Genomic DNA, 19,593 nt, shown 5'->3' on the forward strand with positions numbered 1-19,593 from the left:
TGTGTGTTTCTATAGGGTGATGGGGTGGGTTGTGTGTTTCTAAGAGGGATGGGGTGGGTTGTGTGTGTCTAAGAGTGATGGGGTGGGTTGTGTGTTTCTAAGAGGGGTGGGGTGGGTTGTGTGTTTCTAAGAGTGATGGGGTGGGTTGTGTGTTTCTAAGAGTGATGGGGTGGGTTGTGTGTTTCTAAAAGTGATGGGGTGGGTTGTGTGTGTCTAAGAGTGATGGGGTGGGTTGTGTGTTTCTATATGGTGATGGGGTGGGTTGTGTGTTTCTAAGAGTGGTGGGGTGGGTTGTGTGTTTCTATAGGGTGATGGGGTGGGTTGTGTGTTTCTAAAAGTGATGGGGTGGGTTGTGTGTGTCTAAGAGTGATGGGGTGGGTTGTGTGTTTCTATATGGTGATGGGGTGGGTTGTGTGTTTCTAAGAGTGGTGGGGTGGGTTGTGTGTTTCTATAGGGTGATGGGGTGGGTTGTGTGTTTCTAGGAGTGATGGGGTGGGTTGTGTGTGTCTAAGAGTGATGGGGTGGGTTGTGTGTTTCTAAGAGTGATGGGGTGGGTTGTGTGTTTCTAAGGGTGATGGGGTGAGTTGTGTGTTTCTATAGGGTGATGGGTGGATTGTGTGTTTCTAAGAGGGGTGGGGTGGGTTGTGTGTTTCTAAGAGTGATGGGGTGGGTTGTGTGTTTCTATAGGGTGATGGGGTGGGTTGTGTGTTTCTAAAAGTGATGGGGTGGGTTGTGTGTGTCTAAGAGTGATGGGGTGGGTTGTGTGTTTCTATATGGTGATGGGGTGGGTTGTGTGTTTCTAAGAGTGATGGGGTGGGTTGTGTGTTTCTAAGAGTGATGGGGTGGGTTGTGTGTTTCTAAGCGTGATGGGGTGGGTTGTGTGTTTCTAAAAGTGATGGGGTGGGTTGTGTGTGTCTAAGAGTGATGGGGTGGGTTGTGTGTTTCTATATGGTGATGGGGTGGGTTGTGTGTTTCTAAGAGTGATGGGGTGGGTTGTGTGTTTCTATAGGGTGATGGGGTGGGTTGTGTGTCTAAGCGTGATGGGGTGGGTTGTGTTTTTCTAAGAGTGATGGGGTGGGTTGTGTGTTTCTAAGGGTGATGGGGTGGGTTGTGTGTTTCTATAGGGTGATGGGGTGGGTTGTGTGTTTCTAAGAGGGGTGGGGTGGGTTGTGTGTTTCTAAGAGTGATGAGGTGGGTTGTGTGTTTCTATAGGGTGATGGGGTGGGTTGTGTGTTTCTAAGAGGGGTGGGTTGTGTGTTTCTAAGAGTGATGGGGTGGGTTGTGTGTTTCTAAGAGTGATGGGGTGGGTTGTGTGATTCTAAGAGGGATGTGGTGGGTTGCACCAATATGGATTTTAACTCTTAAACTGAGTTACATTTAAAGTTGTATCTTTTCATCTTGTTCCACCAAACTTTAAACCTAGTTTTAAATGAATCCTAGTCAAATTGAATCCTTCATCTAAACTAAGTTTTTACGTTTGACTTAAAACCAAGATCAAATCTGGTTGTAAATGTAGTTTAGAGAATCAATCACATGTACACGTAGTTTAGAGAATCAATCCAAACTGCCACTGGAGGAGGTTAAAGGTCCTCAGATGTCAGTGTATGTGCTTTATTTTCAGTGTGATTTAACAATTTCAGCTCTTGTGGCTTATCACGTAAAACTCTACTAGCCGGCTAATTTATTTAACCAAAAAGTCAATGAATTGCGTAATTTAGATGAGGTGAAAATTGTCTTTGCTGGCTAGCAGTGACCAGACCTGGATAGAATGAGAACATATTGCTATGGTGATTCCATTATGACACGTGTAACTAACCATACACTAGTGATTTAACCTGAGATTAAAAGATTTCAAAATCAACTGGTGCAACACAACTCTGATTTTAATCCTAAACCTAGATTTTAAAGTCTAGATTAGGTCTAATCTAAGATTAATTTAAACTAGGGGTTCCCAAAAAATGTTGGCCCACGACCCCATTTTGAGATCTGAAAATTTATTACGAGCCCAACCATGTGGAAAAACAATTATGTAATTGACAGCCAATGTTTACTTTTTATATTTGGAGCTTTTAACAGTCAATTAAAATACATTCTAACAGTATTTCTGATTGTCTTCTCAACTCACCATCACATATTTTTAATTTGGGGCTATGACAGTCAATTGCAAACGAGTCTGACTAGAAATGATCTCCCCACCACTAATGAGATGGGGGGGGGCTTGATTCATGTCGAGTCGGAGCGTCTCAAAGGGGGCGTGGTCGACAGTGCGCACCTCATCTCTGCTGTCACATCCAACCTGGATCGATATTTGGTTTTAATGCAGAAGAGCACTGAATCCAGCTTCACACAGATATGAGCTGGTCGAAGGGTACCATGAGTTTTTTTTTTTCTGCTTTCAAGAACTGGGAACTCAGGACAAATACGAGGTCATGTCATGACGTCGGTGATCTCCAGTCAGAAAGTCTACGCTCTAGAAAGAGGCCCGAGTTCCCAAGTTGGAATTCTGAGTTGGATGACCGTTCTGAATGTTTTCCCCAGTCGGGGCCAGTTTATTTTCCCAGAGTTCCCAGTTGTCTCGAACACACTGAAGTCGGAAGTCAGAGATTTCTCGAATTCCCAGGTGTTTTGAACGCGGCATTAATGCTCAGAGGGAGAAGCCGGGGGGTGTGTTCCCTATCAGTCAGGAACCAAAACTCCTCCGTAGTGACCCGTGAATGCATTCGGTCACATGACCGCTCGATGAGCTGTTCGATTTCGCTTATCGGCATGTCAACTGAGCCAGGAACACAGTCAAACGGATTGGGAAGTAGATCCCAAAGGGCTTTCCCAAGCGTTGGAGGCGAGCAGCGTATGACTCGTGTAGGACACTTACCGATGCTGTTTTCTGTTAGAAACATGCACTGCTGAGGGATTGGCCCTTGAAAGACTCTTGTCCAATAAGATATATTTCCTCTGACTTCCACTGATTCGTTCACTCATCTGTAGTATGTTTTTTCTATTTCTTGGCTGCTTGTGTTCAATTCATTCAGTTTCACAAATATGTCTGTTACATATAAAGGAGACACATTTTCTTTTCATTACACAGAAAGTCAACCAAGGCTTTTTGTTTTGTTTTGTTGACAACAGCTCCTCTCTCAATGTGGAACGTCTTTCAACGCTCCACCTGGATAACCACCAAGCCTCGGTGTGAAACAGAACGTTGTCATGCTCTGATCTCATATCTCCACGTAGTTTTGAGAAGATCCGTGCGCAGTGGATGTGGTTTGATGTAGTTTACAATCGAAGTTAACTGCTGCAGTTCTCTGCTCAGCTCTTTTGCCGCCAGTCGCTCTCGGTGTATCTCCCTGTGCCATCGCTCCTAGACTCCTGTCTCCCCGTGCCATCCCTTCTAGACTCCTGTCTCGCCGTGCAATCCCTCCTAGACTCCTGTCTCCCCGTGCCATCCCTCCTAGACTCCTGTCTCGCTGTGCCATCCCTCCCAGACTCCTGTCTCGCCGTGCCATCCCTCCCAGACTCCTGTCTCACCGTGCCATCCCTCCTAGACTCCTGTCTCACCGTGCCATCCCTCCCAGACTCCTGTCTCGCCGTGCCATCCCTCCTAGACTCCTGTCTCACCGTGCCATCCCTTCTAGACTCCTGTCTCACCGTGCCATCCCTCCTAGACTCCTGTCTCCCCGTGCCATCCCTTCTAGACTCCTGTCTCGCCGTGCAATCCCTCCTAGACTCCTGTCTCCCCGTGCCATCCCTTCTAGACTCCTGTCTCGCCGTGCAATCCCTCCTAGACTCCTGTCTCCCCGTGCAATCCCTCCTAGACTCCTGTCTCACTGTGCCATCCCTCCTAGACTCCTGTCTCGCTGTGCCATCCCTCTTAGACTCCTGTCTCCCCGTGCCATCCCTCCTAGACTCCTGTCTCGCTGTGCAATCCCTCCTAGACTCCTGTCTCGCTGTGCCATCCCTCCTAGACTCCTGTCTCGCCGTGCCATCCATCCCAGACTCTTGTCTCACTGTGCCATCCATCCCAGACTCCTATCTCGCCGTGCCATCCCTCCCAGACTCCTGTCTCACCGTGCAATCCCTCCTAAACTCCTGTCTCGCTGTGCAATCCCTCCTAGACTCCTGTCTCGCTGTGCCATCCCTCCTAGACTCCTGTCTCGCTGTGCCATCCCTCCTAGACTCTTGTCTCACTGTGCCATCCCTCCCAGACTCCTGTCTCGCCGTGCCATCCATCCCAGACTCTTGTCTCGCCGTGCCATCCATCCCAGACTCTTGTCTCGCCGTGCCATCCATCCCAGACTCCTGTCTCGTCGTGGCAGTTGGGATCACCATCTCAATTGGCTCTGTTCTGGTGTTTCTGTGGCGAGGCTCAGGCATCGGCGGCAGAGGCTCCAAGTCGATATCAGAATCATCATCAGCAACGTCGATTTCAAGCTCAATATCCGATCCTCCATCCGTCTCCCAACTCATCTAAATTCTGCAGCATTTGCAATAGTGTCAGTGCGTCCATTCGTTTGGTTGGTCTTTTCATTGTGAACTACACACATTGTATGTTGTACTCAGTTTGATTTGACTCTCCCAGGGGAGATTATAAATAATTTCCTTTCATAGTAAAATAAGTAGATTCTTCATCATTACACTGTTGTTCTATATTCAGTCACCCTCGTCACCCTCATTATTCAGATTAATCCAATTCGATCACCTTCCTCGTCATTTTAATTCATTGAAGTCACATGTTCCATTATCAGCTTCTATCTGGTTTTCTATCGCCCGTTCATCCATTGACGACAGAAAAAAGCATATTTTAATTTAAAGATGTTACCAGTTTTTGGTTTCGTAGCCAGAGCAAGGCTGCCGCGCCAGTGGTCATGTGTTGACTGCAGGGGACAGCACGGAATATTCTAGAAAAAAGGGACATTTTGGAAATAGAGCTGCACCTCTTGAATTCTGAGAGTTATTTGACAAAGGTAAGCGTCATAGAATCAGCAGAATCTGCTCTTTCTGATACTAATTATATGTAAATCACAATGTTTTACCTGCATGTGACTCTGAAGGAGGATTTTTTAATAAAACGATGATCCTTTTTACTGCGTCTGTCAATTACAAGATACGCCCATCTCTTCATGTACAATGTGACAACGGATAGGCCTAGTATTGTCACTCATCAGATTAATGTCAAATTTAATCTTGTCTACAGGCTAACTCTTATTATGTTTTAAATTAGTTTAGGTGTAGTTTAGGTGTAGTTTGGGTGTAGTTCAGGTGTAGTTCAGGTGTAGTTCAGGTGTAGTTCAGGTGTAGTTTAGGTGTAGTTCAGGTGTAGTTTAGGTGTAGTTTAGGTGTAGTTCAGGTGTAGTTCAGGTGTAGTTCAGGTGTAGTTCAGGTGTAGTTCAGGTGTAGTTCAGGTGTAGTTCAGGTGTAGTTCAGGTGTAGTTTAGGTGTAGTTTAGGTGTAGTTCAGGTGTAGTTCAGGTGTAGTTTAGGTGTAGTTTAGGTGTAGTTCAGGTGTAGTTCAGGTGTAGTTTAGGTGTAGTTCAGGTGTAGTTCAGGTGTAGTTCAGGTGTAGTTCAGGTGTAGTTCAGGTGTAGTTTAGGTGTAATTCAGGTGTAGTTTAGGTGTAATTCAGGTGTAGTTCAGGTGTAGTTCAGGTGTAATTCAGGTGTAATTCAGGTGTAATTCAGGTGTAATTCAGGTGTAATTCAGGTGTAATTCAGGTGTAATTCAGGTGTAATTCAGGTGTAGTTCAGGTGTAGTTCAGGTGTAGTTCAGGTGTAATTCAGGTGTAATTCAGGTGTAGTTCAGGTGTAATTCAGGTGTAGTTCAGGTGTAGTTCTGGTGTAGTTCAGGTGTAGTTCAGGTGTAATTCAGGTGTAATTCAGGTGTAATTCAGGTGTAATTCAGGTGTAATTCAGGTGTAATTCAGGTGTAATTCAGGTGTAATTCAGGTGTAATTCAGGTGTAATTCAGGTGTAGTTCAGGTGTCGTTTAGGTGTCGTTTAGGTGTCGTTTAGGTGTCGTTTAGGTGTCGTTTTGGTGTAGTTCTGGTGTAGTTTAGGTGTAGTTTAGGTGTAGTGTCGATGGGCCAGATGTGCAGGCTGACTGGCATCGTTTGCTTCCTGCTCATCAACCTTGAATAGAGGATTTGTTTTATCAGTATTCTAAAGGCCTCCTGCAATATGGAGCATGTCGTCGTTTCCTTTACAATACATTAGATTAGGTATATAGGTATAGGAAATAAAACAGTCCCATAACAGCTTATTTTTTAAAATATTTTTTTACAAATGTAAAAAAGAATAGTATCGATCTGCAAAGGAACGTGGTCAAAATGATTTGCTGCTGATAAACAAGCATCACATAAACTCATCATTACATCGCTGTCTTTCTCAATGTGATCAACCTCTTCCTTATCATTCAGTTAGGACTCATTTTAAATTACATTGTGAAGTAAGGTGTACAATTATCGCCCGTTTATCCATTTGTCATTCAGTGAGGAGAGAGAGAGATCCATTAACACCTGGCTGGGTACCAACGTCCTACAGAACATTATCTTGGAGCCTGGCTGGTTACCAACGTCCTACAGAACATTATCTTGGAGCCTGGCTGGCTGGGTATCAACGTCCTACAGAACATAGTCTTCAATCAAATCAAATGTATTTATAAAACCCTTCTTATATCAGCTGATGTCTCAAAGTGCTGTACAGAAACCCCCAGCCTAAAACCCCAAACAGCAAGCAATGCAGATTTAGAAGCACGGTGGCTAGGAAAAACTCCCTAGAAAGGCCAGAACCTAGGGAGAAACCTAGAGAGGAACCAGGCTTTGAGGGGTGGCCAGTCCTCTTCTGGCTGTGCCGGGTGGAGATTATAACAGAACATGGCCAAGATGTTCAAATGTTCATAGATGACCAGCAGGGTCAAATAATAATAATCACAGTGGTTGTCGATTGTGCAACAGGTCAGCACCTCAGGAGTAAATGTCAGTTGGCTTTTTATAGCCGATCATTAAGAGTATCTCTACCGCTCCTGCTGCTCTAGAGAGTTGAAAACAGCAGTTCTGGGACAGGTAGCTCGTCCGGTGGACAGGTCAGGGTTCCATAGCCGCAGGCAGAACAGTTGAAACTGGAGCAGCAGCACAGCCAGGTGGACTGGGGACAGCAAGGAGTCATCAGGCCAGGAAGTCCTGAGGCATGGTCCTAGGGCTCAGGTCCTCCAAGAGAGAGAGAGAATTAGAGAGAGCATACTTAAATTCACACAGGACACCGGATAAGACAGGAGAAATACTCCAGATATAACAGACTGACCCTAGCCCCCCGAGACATAAACTATTGCAGCATAAATACTGGAGGCTGAGACAGGAGGGGTCAGGAGACACTGTGGCCCCATCCGACGATACCCCCGGACAGGGCCAAACAGGCAGGATTTAATCCCACCCACTTTGCCAAAGCACAGCCCCCACACCACTAGAGGTATAACTTCAACCACCAACTTACCATCCTGAGACAAGGCAGAGTATAGCCCACGAAGATCTCCGCCACGGCACAACCCAAGGGGGGCGCCAACCCGGACAGGAAGATCACGTCAGTGACTCAACCCACTCAAGTGACGCACCCCTCCTAGGGACGGCATGGAAGAGCACCAGTAAGCCAGTGACTCAGCCCCCGTAATAGGGTTAGAGGCAGAGAATCCCAGTGGAGAGAGGGGCAACCGGACAGGCAGAGACAGCAAGGGCAGTCTTGGAGCCTGGCTCTGTGTACCAACGTCCTACAGAACATTGTCTGGTGTAATTATAAAAATTGTGACAAATGAGCAGTGTAAAATACAAACATGTAGGAAGAGTCAGGGAAGGAGCAGAACATAATTTTTGTATTCTTTTTTAAGGCCGTTTGTATTTTATTTACAAAACCCGTGTCCGTTGGCCTCTCTGGCGGTTCTAGTGGGTAACACGGTTATCTGACCAAGGTGTTGTTTCAGCATATTGCAGCCGGTAAAATCAAAGTCTCTGCAATATGCTTTAGGTTTAATTTAGATGTATAACGTTAACCACATTACAATGATTGTGAGATACAAAGACGATATTATAATATCTATTTATTTTTATTTTGGGGGATTTGGTCAATTCTCCCGCGACCCCATTTTGATATCCGGCGACCTGGCATGCGGGGGTCTACTCTACTGTGCAGTGAGCGAGAGAGAGACAGATTTCTACTTACTCTTATCTACTTCTCAGCAGCCCAGCTAGCTGGGAGATCTCTCTTTGTAGACATCATCAATCTCTAGGCCTCCACAGCCAACTCCAGATGTATTAGTTCCTTTGGCTGTGTGTGTGTGCGTGCGTGCGTGCGTGCGAGCGTGCGTGCGTGCGTGCGTGCGTGCGTGCGTCCGTCCGTCCGTCCGTCCGTCCGTCCGTCCGTCCGTCCGTCCGTCCGTCCGTCCGTCCGTCCGTCCGTCCGTCCGTCCGTCCGTCCGTCCGTGGGCAGATGAGTCCATTTATTAGATGCTGTCAGGGTGATGGAATCATCCCCTCTCTCACCTGGTTGTCCCACGGTACAGTCTAGTACGGATGACCTTCCAACAGTGTGAGTATTAGAACAGCATTGTCCTTGAGCCCCCCCCCCCCACCCATTCATATTATAACAGCAGTGTCCTTGAGTCCCCCCCACCCATTCATATTATAACAGCAGTGTCCTTGAGCCCCCCCCGATTCATATTATAACAGCAGTGTCCTTGAGCCCCCCCCGATTCATATTATAACAGCAGTGTCCTTGAGCCCCCCCATTCATATTATAACAGCAGTGTCCTTGAGCCCCCCCTCCCCCCCCATTCATATTAGAACAGCATTGTCCTTGAGCCCCCCCCCCCACCCATTCATATTATAACAGCAGTGTCCTTGAGTCCCCCCCACCCATTCATATTATAACAGCAGTGTCCTTGAGCCCCCCCCGATTCATATTATAACAGCAGTGTCCTTGAGCCCCCCCATTCATATTATAACAGCAGTGTCCTTGAGCCCCCCCCCCTCCCCCCCATTCATATTATAACAGCAGTGTCCTTTCCCTCCCCCATTCATATTATAACAGCAGTGTCCTTGAGCCCCCCCCCATTGATATTATAACAGCAGTGTCCTTGAGCCCCCCCCCATTCATATTATAACAGCAGTGTCCTTGAGCCCCCCCATTCATATTATAACAGCAGTGAGTCCTTGAGCCCCCCCCCCCATTCATATTATAACAGCAGTGTCCTTGAGCCCCCCCCCGTTCATATTATAACAGCAGTGTCCTTGAGCCCCCCCTCCCCAACACTTTATATTATAACAGCAGTGTCCTTGAGCCCCCCCCATTCATATTATAACAGCAGTGTCCGTGAGCCCCCCCTTCCCAACACTTCATATTATAACAGCAGTGTCCTTGAGCCCCCCCCATTCATATTATAACAGCAGTGTCCTTGAGCCCCCCCCCCATTCATATTATAACAGCAGTGTCCTTGAGCCCCCCCCTCCCCAACACTTCATATTATAACAGCAGTGTCCTTGAGCCCCCCCCATTCATATTATAACAGCAGTGTCCTTGAGCCCCCCCCAGTCATATTATAACAGCAGTGTCCTTGAGCCCCCCCCCATTCATATTATAACAGCAGTGTCCTTGAGCCCCCCCCATTCATATTATAACAGCATTGTCCTTGAGCCCCCCCCCCCCCCATTCATATTATAACAGCAGTGTCCTTGAGCCCCCCCCCCATTCATCATTCATATTATAACAGCAGTGTCCTTGAGCCCCCCCCCATTCATATTATAACAGCAGTGAGTCCTTGAGCCCCCCCATTCATATTATAACAGCAGTGTCCTTGAGCCCCCCCCCCCATTCATCATTCATATTATAACAGCAGTGTCCTTGAGCCCCCCCCCCCCCCATTCATATTATAACAGCAGTGAGTCCTTGAGCCCCCCCCATTCATATTATAACAGCAGTGTCCTTGAGCCCCCCCCCCCCCATTCATATTATAACAGCAGTGAGTCCTTGAGCCCCCCCCATTCATATTATAACAGCAGTGTCCTTGAGCCCCCCCCCCCCCCCCATTCATATTATAACATCGGTGTCCTTGAGCCCCCCCCATTCATTTTATAACAGCAGTGTCCTTGAGTCCCCCCCCCCATTCATATTATAACAGTAGTGTCCTTGATCCCCCCCATTCATATTATAACAGCAGTGTCCTTGAGCCCCCCCATTCATATTATAAGAGCAGTGTCCTTGAGCCCCCCCTCCCCCCCCATTCATATTATAACAGCAGTGTCCTTGAGCCCCCCCTCCCCCACACTTCATATTATAACAGCAGTGTCCTTGAGCCCCCCCCCCCATTCATATTATAACAGCAGTGTCCTTGAGCCCCCCCCTCCCCCACACTTCATATTATAACAGCAGTGTCCTTGAGCCCCCCCCCCCCCCCCATTCATATTATAACATCGGTGTCCTTGAGCCCCCCCCATTCATTTTATAACAGCAGTGTCCTTGAGTCCCCCCCCCCATTCATATTATAACAGTAGTGTCCTTGATCCCCCCCATTCATATTATAACAGCAGTGTCCTTGAGCCCCCCCCCTCCCCCACACTTCATATTCTAACAGCAGTGCACTTGAGTCCCCCCCCCCATTCATATTATAACAGTAGTGTCCTTGAGCCCCCCCATTCATATTATAAGAGCAGTGTCCTTGAGCCCCCCCTCCCCCCCCATTCATATTATAACAGCAGTGTCCTTGAGCCCCCCCTCCCCCACACTTCATATTATAACAGCAGTGTCCTTGAGCCCCCCCCCCCATTCATATTATAACAGCAGTGTCCTTGAGCCCCCCCCCTCCCCCACACTTCATATTATAACAGCAGTGTCCTTGAGCCCCCCCCCCTCCCCCCCCACACACTTCATATTTTAACAGCAGTTTCCTTGAGCCCCCCCCATTCATATTATAACAGCAGTGTCCTTGAGCCCCCCCATTCATATTATAACAGCAGTGTCCTTGAGCCCCCCCATTCATATTATAACAGCAGTGTCCTTGAGCCCCCCCCATTCATATTATAACAGCAGTGTCCTTGAGCCCCCCCCCCCCCCCCCCCATTCATATTATAACAGCAGTGTCCTTGAGCCCCCCCCATTCATATTATAACAGCATTGTCCTTGAGCCCCCCCCCCCCCCATTCATATTATAACAGCAGTGTCCTTGAGCCCCCCCCCCATTCATCATTCATATTATAACAGCAGTGTCCTTGAGCCCCCCCCCATTCATATTATAACAGCAGTGAGTCCTTGAGCCCCCCCATTCATATTATAACAGCAGTGTCCTTGAGCCCCCCCCCCATTCATCATTCATATTATAACAGCAGTGTCCTTGAGCCCCCCCCCCCCCCATTCATATTATAACAGCAGTGAGTCCTTGAGCCCCCCCCATTCATATTATAACAGCAGTGTCCTTGAGCCCCCCCCCCCCATTCATATTATAACAGCAGTGAGTCCTTGAGCCCCCCCCATTCATATTATAACAGCAGTGTCCTTGAGCCCCCCCCCCCCCCCATTCATATTATAACATCGGTGTCCTTGAGCCCCCCCCATTCATTTTATAACAGCAGTGTCCTTGAGTCCCCCCCCCCATTCATATTATAACAGTAGTGTCCTTGATCCCCCCCATTCATATTATAACAGCAGTGTCCTTGAGCCCCCCCATTCATATTATAAGAGCAGTGTCCTTGAGCCCCCCCTCCCCCCCCATTCATATTATAACAGCAGTGTCCTTGAGCCCCCCCTCCCCCACACTTCATATTATAACAGCAGTGTCCTTGAGCCCCCCCCCCCATTCATATTATAACAGCAGTGTCCTTGAGCCCCCCCCTCCCCCACACTTCATATTATAACAGCAGTGTCCTTGAGCCCCCCCCCCCCCCCCATTCATATTATAACATCGGTGTCCTTGAGCCCCCCCCATTCATTTTATAACAGCAGTGTCCTTGAGTCCCCCCCCCCATTCATATTATAACAGTAGTGTCCTTGATCCCCCCCATTCATATTATAACAGCAGTGTCCTTGAGCCCCCCCCCTCCCCCACACTTCATATTCTAACAGCAGTGCACTTGAGTCCCCCCCCCCATTCATATTATAACAGTAGTGTCCTTGAGCCCCCCCATTCATATTATAAGAGCAGTGTCCTTGAGCCCCCCCTCCCCCCCCATTCATATTATAACAGCAGTGTCCTTGAGCCCCCCCTCCCCCACACTTCATATTATAACAGCAGTGTCCTTGAGCCCCCCCCCCCATTCATATTATAACAGCAGTGTCCTTGAGCCCCCCCCCTCCCCCACACTTCATATTATAACAGCAGTGTCCTTGAGCCCCCCCCCCTCCCCCCCCACACACTTCATATTTTAACAGCAGTTTCCTTGAGCCCCCCCCATTCATATTATAACAGCAGTGTCCTTGAGCCCCCCCATTCATATTATAACAGCAGTGTCCTTGAGCCCCCCCATTCATATTATAACAGCAGTGTCCTTGAGCCCCCCCCATTCATATTATAACAGCAGTGTCCTTGAGCCCCCCCCCCCCCCCCCCCATTCATATTATAACAGCAGTGACCTTGAGCCCCCCCATTCATATTATAACAGCAGTGTCCTTGAGCCCCCCCCATTCATATTATAACAGCAGTGTCCTTGAGCCCCCCCCCTCCCCCACACTTCATATTATAACAGCAGTGTCCTTGAGCCCCCCCCTCCCCCACACTTCATATTATAACAGCAGTGTCCTTGAGTCCCCCCCCCCATTCATATTATAACAGCAGTGTCCTTGAGCCCCCCCCCATTCATATTATAACAGTAGTGTCCTTGAGCCCCCCCCCCATTCATATTATAACAGCAGTGTCCTTGAGCCCCCCCCCCCCCCCATTCATATTATAACAGCAGTGTCCTTGAACCCCCCATTCATATTATAACAGCAGTGTCCTTGAGCCCCCCCCCCCATTCATATTATAACAGCAGTGTCCTTGAACCCCCCCATTCATATTATAACAGCAGTGTCCTTGAGCCCCCCCCCCCCATTCATATTATAACAGCAGTGTCCTTGAACCCCCCCATTCATATTATAACAGCAGTGTCCTTGAGCCCCCCCATTCATATTATAACAGCAGTGTCCTTGAACCCCCCCATTCATATTATAACAGCAGTGTCCTTGAGCCCCCCCCCTCCCCCACACTTCATATTATAACAGCAGTGTCCTTGAGCCCCCCCCTCCCCCACACTTCATATTATAACAGCAGTGTCCTTGAGTCCCCCCCCCCATTCATATTATAACAGCAGTGTCCTTGAGCCCCCCCCCCATTCATATTATAACAGTAGTGTCCTTGAGCCCCCCCCCCATTCATATTATAACAGCAGTGTCCTTGAGCCCCCCCCCCCCCCATTCATATTATAACAGCAGTGTCCTTGAACCCCCCATTCATATTATAACAGCAGTGTCCTTGAGCCCCCCCCCCATTCATATTATAACAGCAGTGTCCTTGAACCCCCCCATTCATATTATAACAGCAGTGTCCTTGAGCCCCCCCCCCCCCCCCATTCATATTATAACAGCAGTGTCCTTGAACCCCCCCATTCATATTATAACAGCAGTGTCCTTGAGCCCCCCCATTCATATTATAACAGCAGTGTCCTTGAACCCCCCCATTCATATTATAACAGCAGTGTCCTTGAGCCCCCCCCCCATTCATATTATAACAGCAGTGTCCTTGAGCCCCCCCTCCCCCACACGTCATATTATAACAGTAGAGTCCTTGAGCCCCCCCCCTCCCCCACACTTCATATTATAACAGCAGTGTCCTTGAGCCTCCCCCCATTCATATTATAACAGCAGTGTCCTTGAGCCCCCCCCATTCATATTATAACAGCAGTGTCCTTGAGCCCCCCCCCATTCATATTATAACAGCAGTGTCCTTGAGCCCCCCCCCATTCATATTATAACAGCAGTGTCCTTGAGCCCCCCCCATTCATATTATAACAGCAGTGTCCTTGAGCCCCCCCATTCATATTATAACAGCAGTGTCCTTGAGCCCCCCCATTCATATTATAACAGCAGGGTCCTTGAGCCCCCCCCCCCATTCATATTATAACAGCAGTGTCCTTGAGCCCCCCCCCATTCATATTATAACAGCAGTGTCCTTGAGCCCCCCCCCCCATTCATATTATAACAGCAGTGTCCTTGAGCCCCTCCCCCCCATTCATATTATAACAGCAGTGTCCTTGAGCCCCCCCATTCATATTATAACAGCAGTGTCCTTGAGCCCCCCCCCCCCATTCATATTATAACAGCAGTGTCCTTGAGCCCCCCCATTCATATTATAACAGCAGTGTCCTTGAGCCCCCCCCCATTCATATTATAACAGCAGTGTCCTTGAGCCCCCCCCCCCCTCCCCCACACTTCATATTATAACAGCAGTGTCCTTGAGGCCCCCCCCCCCCCCCCTTCATATTATAACAGCAGTGTCCTTGAGCCCCCCCCTACACACACACATTTGGGAGGTGCAGGGCGATGCAGTACAGAGCTCGATTTGGCCTCTGCATGCCTCCGGAGGCTCAGCAATTGCATCACACCCTCCATACGAAACCTCTGACCACATTTTTGGTTCAAGCATAAATTGGCTTTAAGGTGTACACTGAATGATACTTCTGTATATACAGAAGTATGTGGAAACCCCTTCAAATTTGTGGATTTGGCTATTTCAGCCACACCCATTGCCTTGCTAGAGCTGGTCAACTGTAAGTACTTTTATTATGAAGTGGAAATGTCTAGGAGCAACAACGGCTCAGCCGCGAAGTGGTAGGCCACACAAGCTCACAGAACGGGAACGACGAGTGCTGAAGCTCGTAGCGCGTATAAAAAGTCTGTCCTCGGTTCCAACACTCACTACCGAGTTTCAAACTACTTCTAGAAGCAACGTCAGCACAATAACTGTTTGTCGGGAGCTTCATGAAATGGGTTTCCACGGCTGAGCAGCCGCACACAAGCATAAGATCACCATGCGCGATGCCAAGCTTCTGCTGGAGTGGTGTAAAGCTCACCGCCATTGGACTCTGGAGCAGTGGTAACGCGTTCTCTAGAGTGATGAATCACGCTTCACCATCTGGCAGTCCAACGGACAAATCTGGGTTTGGTTTGTGGATGAATGGAAGTCCTCGCAGCAATGTTCATGATGAATGGTAATGATCCGTTTTTATTTGTTATAACTTTTGGGGATATTTAATATAATTTAGTTTTATATAACACGTCTGTTTTTGAATATTTGGAAATGAATAAAAAATGTATTATTTAAGAGAGAGGCTTATTTAGAAGACACATGGTGTTTTAAGGGTACAGTTGATACCCATTTAAGCCCAATCTGGACTTTCCACATATTTAATCAAACAATTGTTATTGTCTTGTTGAAATTGTTCATTTTATCTCCTCCACTTACAAAAAAAGTCTAAATAAATATGTATAATTGATTTGTATTTATAGGGCTTTTTTGTTGAGATGGTTGTTTTACACGTCCTCCGTTGTTCCTTGACCAACCATCCTCTCGGTCGATAATTATGCCGTTACAACTTCTAATAGTAACTGTTATCCTCTAGGTAATTATGACGTTACAACTTCTAATAGTAACTGTTATCCTCTAGGTAATTATGACGTTACAACTTCTAATAGTAACTGTTATCCTCTAGGTAATTATGACGTTACAACTTCTAATAGTAACTGTTATCCTCTAGGTAATTATGACGTTACAACTTCTAATAGTAACTGTTATCCGCTGGGTAATTGGGAGAGAGTGAGGTGATTGACATCTAAGAGTCAACAGTGCTGCCTGCCAGCAGTAATCTTCTCTGATTGATTTGAGAGGGGCTATCATCGTTAAGTCACATAGTATATAACAAAGCATTGAATATTTTTTTAATTCATGCAGTTTAAAAATGTATTTTGTAATTGTTTGCCCCAGATGCATTTGACTGCGGCGTACACCCACATCATATGAAGGAATGTGCCTACCTGATTTAGGGGACACAGTGAACCGTTGAATCGTAAAAGGTTTCCTGTGAATACATTTAAAATGTATAAATTCATTTTTAATGTTGTAAATGACTATTGTAGCTGGAAACAGAAGATTTTTGATGGAATATCTACATAGGTGTACAGAGGCCCATTATCAGGAACCATCAGTCCTGTGTTCCAATGGCACGTTGTGTTAGCTAATCCAAGTTTATCATTTTAAAAGGCTAATTGATCATTAGAAAACACTTTTTCAATTATGTTAGCACAGCTGAAAGCTGTTGTTCTGATTTAAAGAAGCAATTTAACTGGCCTTATTTAGACTAGTTGAGTATCTGGAACATCAGCATTTGTGGGTTCGATTACAGGCTCAAATGGCCAGAAACAAATAACTTTCTACTGAAACTCGTCAGTCTATTCTTGTTCTGAGAAATGAAGGCTATTCCATACGAGAAATTGCCAAGAAACTGAAGATCTCGTACACCGCTGTGTACAGAACAGCGCGAACTGGCTCTAACCAGGACAATAGGAGACAACATATTACATTGGTTAAGGGATATCAGTGAAGACCACCTCTTCCAGGGCAATAGTAGACACCATATTACATTGGTTAAGGGATATCAGTGGAGACCACCTCTTCCTGGGTAATAGGAGACACCATATTTCTCTATATACTCAGCCAGGGGGCAGAAGAATCATGTCAGAACCAGTGTAGGAGGGAGAGAGAAATACTAGTGCCTGAAAATACAATTTAAAGTTTGGTACGGATATGAAAAAGGCCTCCGTCTTCACAATCAACAGTAGCCTTTGCTTCTCTCTCTCTCTCTTTCTAATTTTCTCTCTCTCTCTTTCTCATTTTCTCTCTCTCTTTCTCATTTTCTCTCTCTCTTTCTCATTTTCTCTCTGTCTGTCTCTCTCTCTCTCTGTCTCTTTCTCTCTCTCTTTCTCTCTCTCTCTCTCTCTCTCTTTCTAATTTTCTCTCTCTCTCTTTCTCATTTTCTCTCTCTCTTTCTCATTTTCTCTGTCTGTCTCTCTGTCTCTCTCTCTCTCTCTCTCTCTCTCTCTCTCTCTCTCTCTCTCTCTCTCTCAGTAGTCTAGGTATCGCTGTCTCTCTCTCTCTCTCTGTCTCTCTCTCTCAGTAGTCTAGGTCTCTCTGTCTCTCTCTGTCTCTCTCTCTCTCTCAGTAGTCTAGGTCTCGCTGTCTCTCTCTCTCTCTCTGTCTCTCTCAATTCAATTCAATTCAATTCATTTCAATGGGCTTTATTGGCATGGGAAACAGGTGTTAACATTGCCAAAGCAAGGGAGGTAAATAATATACAAAAGTGAAATAAACAATAAAAATGAACAGTAAACATTACACTCACAGAAGTTTCAAAACAATAAAGACATTACAAATGTCATATTATAGATATATATATATATACAGTGTTGTAACAATTTACAAATGGTTGAAGCACACAAGGGAAAATAAATAAGCATAAATATGGGTTGTATTTACAATGGTGTTTGTTCTTCACTGGTTGCCCTTTTCTTGTGGCAACAGGTCACAAATCTTGCTGCTGTGATGTCACACTGTGGTATTTCACCCAGTAGATATGGGAGTTTATCAAAATTGGATTTGTTTTCGAATTCTTTGTGGATCTGTGTAATCTGAGGGAAATATGTCTCTCTAATATGGTCATACATTGGGCAGGAGGTTAGGAAGTGCAGCTCAGTTTCCACCTCATTTTGTGGGCAGTGAGCACATAGCCTGTCTTCTCTTGAGAGCCATGTCTGCCTACGTCAGCCTTTTTCAATAGCAAGGCTATGCTCACTGAGTCTGTACATAGTCAAAGCTTTGCTTAAGTTTGGGTCAGTCACAGTGGTTAGGTATTCTGCCACGGTGTACTCTCTGTTTAGGGCCAAATAGCATTCTAGTTTGCTCAGTTTTTTTGTTAATTCTTTCCAATGTGTCAAGTAATTATCTTTTTGTTTTCTCATGATTTGGTTGGGTCTAATTGTGTTGCTGTCCTGGGGCTCTGAGGGGTGTGTTTGTGTTTGTGAACAGAGCCCTAGGACCAGCTTGCTTAGGGGACTCTTCTCCAGGTTCATCTCTCTATATGTTGCTGTGAATTAGCTGCTAAAGAAAAAGAGTCTCTCTTTCCTTGCTGTGTGTGTGTGTGGTTTTGTGTGCGTCATGTGTGTGTGTGCGTCACGTGTGTGTTTGTGTGGTTGTGTGTGCGACACATTTGTGTGTGTGTGTGTGGCTCGTGTGGGTTTGTGGGAGTGGCTGAGGTCTGTGAGAGATTAGAGAGGCTTCCCCTACCTGTCTATCTCTGAGTGCGTTAGTTGAACTCAGTGTGTGAGTCTGGTGTTTAACAGTTTGCCGGACCTGTATTCATTATGGATCCTCATTCTACTCTTCCTCTAGTCCAGCAACATTCAGCCAGTTATATAAAACATGTTTTAAACACATTACATTCCACAGCAGATTTCACAACATATGCAGTGTTTCCTCAGACTACTGCTCTAATACCACACATCTACAACACACAATCTATGTGTACGTGTGTGTGTGTGTGTCTGTGTGTGTGTCTCTGTGTATCTATGTTATCGTGTGTGTGTTATCGTGTGTGTGTGTGTGTTATCGTGTGTGTGTGTTATCTTGGGTGTGTGTGTCTGTTATCTTATGTGTGTTATCTTGGGTGTGTGTGTGTGTTATCTTGGGTGTGTGTGTGTGTGTCTCTTCTCAGTCCCCGTTGTTCCATAAGGTATATTTCTATCTGTTATTTAATCTGATTCTCCTGCTGCATCAGTTACCTGATGTATTCCTTGTAGTCATGGCTCTATGTAGTACTGTGGAATAGAGTTCCATGTAGTCATGGCTCTATGTAGTACTGTGGACCTCCCATAGTCTGTTCTGGACTTGGGGACTGTGAAGAGACCTCTGGTGGCATGTCTTGTAGGGTGATGGGTGTCTGAGCTGTGTGTCAGTAGTTTAAACAGACCTCTGGTGGCATGTCTTGTAGGGTAAGGATGGGTGTCTGAGCTGTGTGTCAGTAGTTTAAATAGACCTCTGGTGGCATGTCTTGTGGGGTATTCATGGGTGTCTGAGCTGTGTGACAGTAGTTTAAACAGACCTCTGGTGGCATGTCTTGTAGGGTGATGGGTGTCTGAGCTGTGTGTCAGTAGTTTAAAGAGACCTCTGGTGGCATGTCTTGTAGGGTAAGGATGGGTGTCTGAGCTGTGTGTCAGTAGTTTAAAGAGACCTCTGGTGGCATGTCTTGTAGGGTAAGGATGGGTGTCTGAGCTGTGTGTCAGTAGTTTAAATAGACCTCTGGTGGCATGTCTTGTGGGGTATTCATGGGTGTCTGAGCTGTGTGACAGTAGTTTAAACAGACCTCTGGTGGCATGTCTTGTAGGGTAAGGATGGGTGTCTGAGCTGTGTGTCAGTAGTTTAAATAGACCTCTGGTGGCATGTCTTGTGGGGTATTCATGGGTGTCTGAGCTGTGTGACAGTAGTTTAAACAGACCTCTGGTGGCATGTCTTGTAGGGTAAGGATGGGTGTCTGAGCTGTGTG

The 19,593-nt window shown here is 46.6% G+C and overlaps 1 protein-coding gene across 1 annotated transcript in view; it reads left to right on the forward strand.

Annotated features, from left to right (window-relative positions):
- The window catches only part of LOC129828561 (calcium uniporter protein, mitochondrial-like), a 228,719-nt gene that overhangs the window by 86,307 nt on the left and 122,819 nt on the right, over window positions 1-19,593 (forward strand). The window lies entirely within an intron of this gene.

This window comes from Salvelinus fontinalis, chromosome 30 (genome assembly GCF_029448725.1).
Source record: "Salvelinus fontinalis isolate EN_2023a chromosome 30, ASM2944872v1, whole genome shotgun sequence".
In the NCBI taxonomy this organism is placed as follows: domain Eukaryota; kingdom Metazoa; phylum Chordata; class Actinopteri; order Salmoniformes; family Salmonidae; genus Salvelinus; species Salvelinus fontinalis.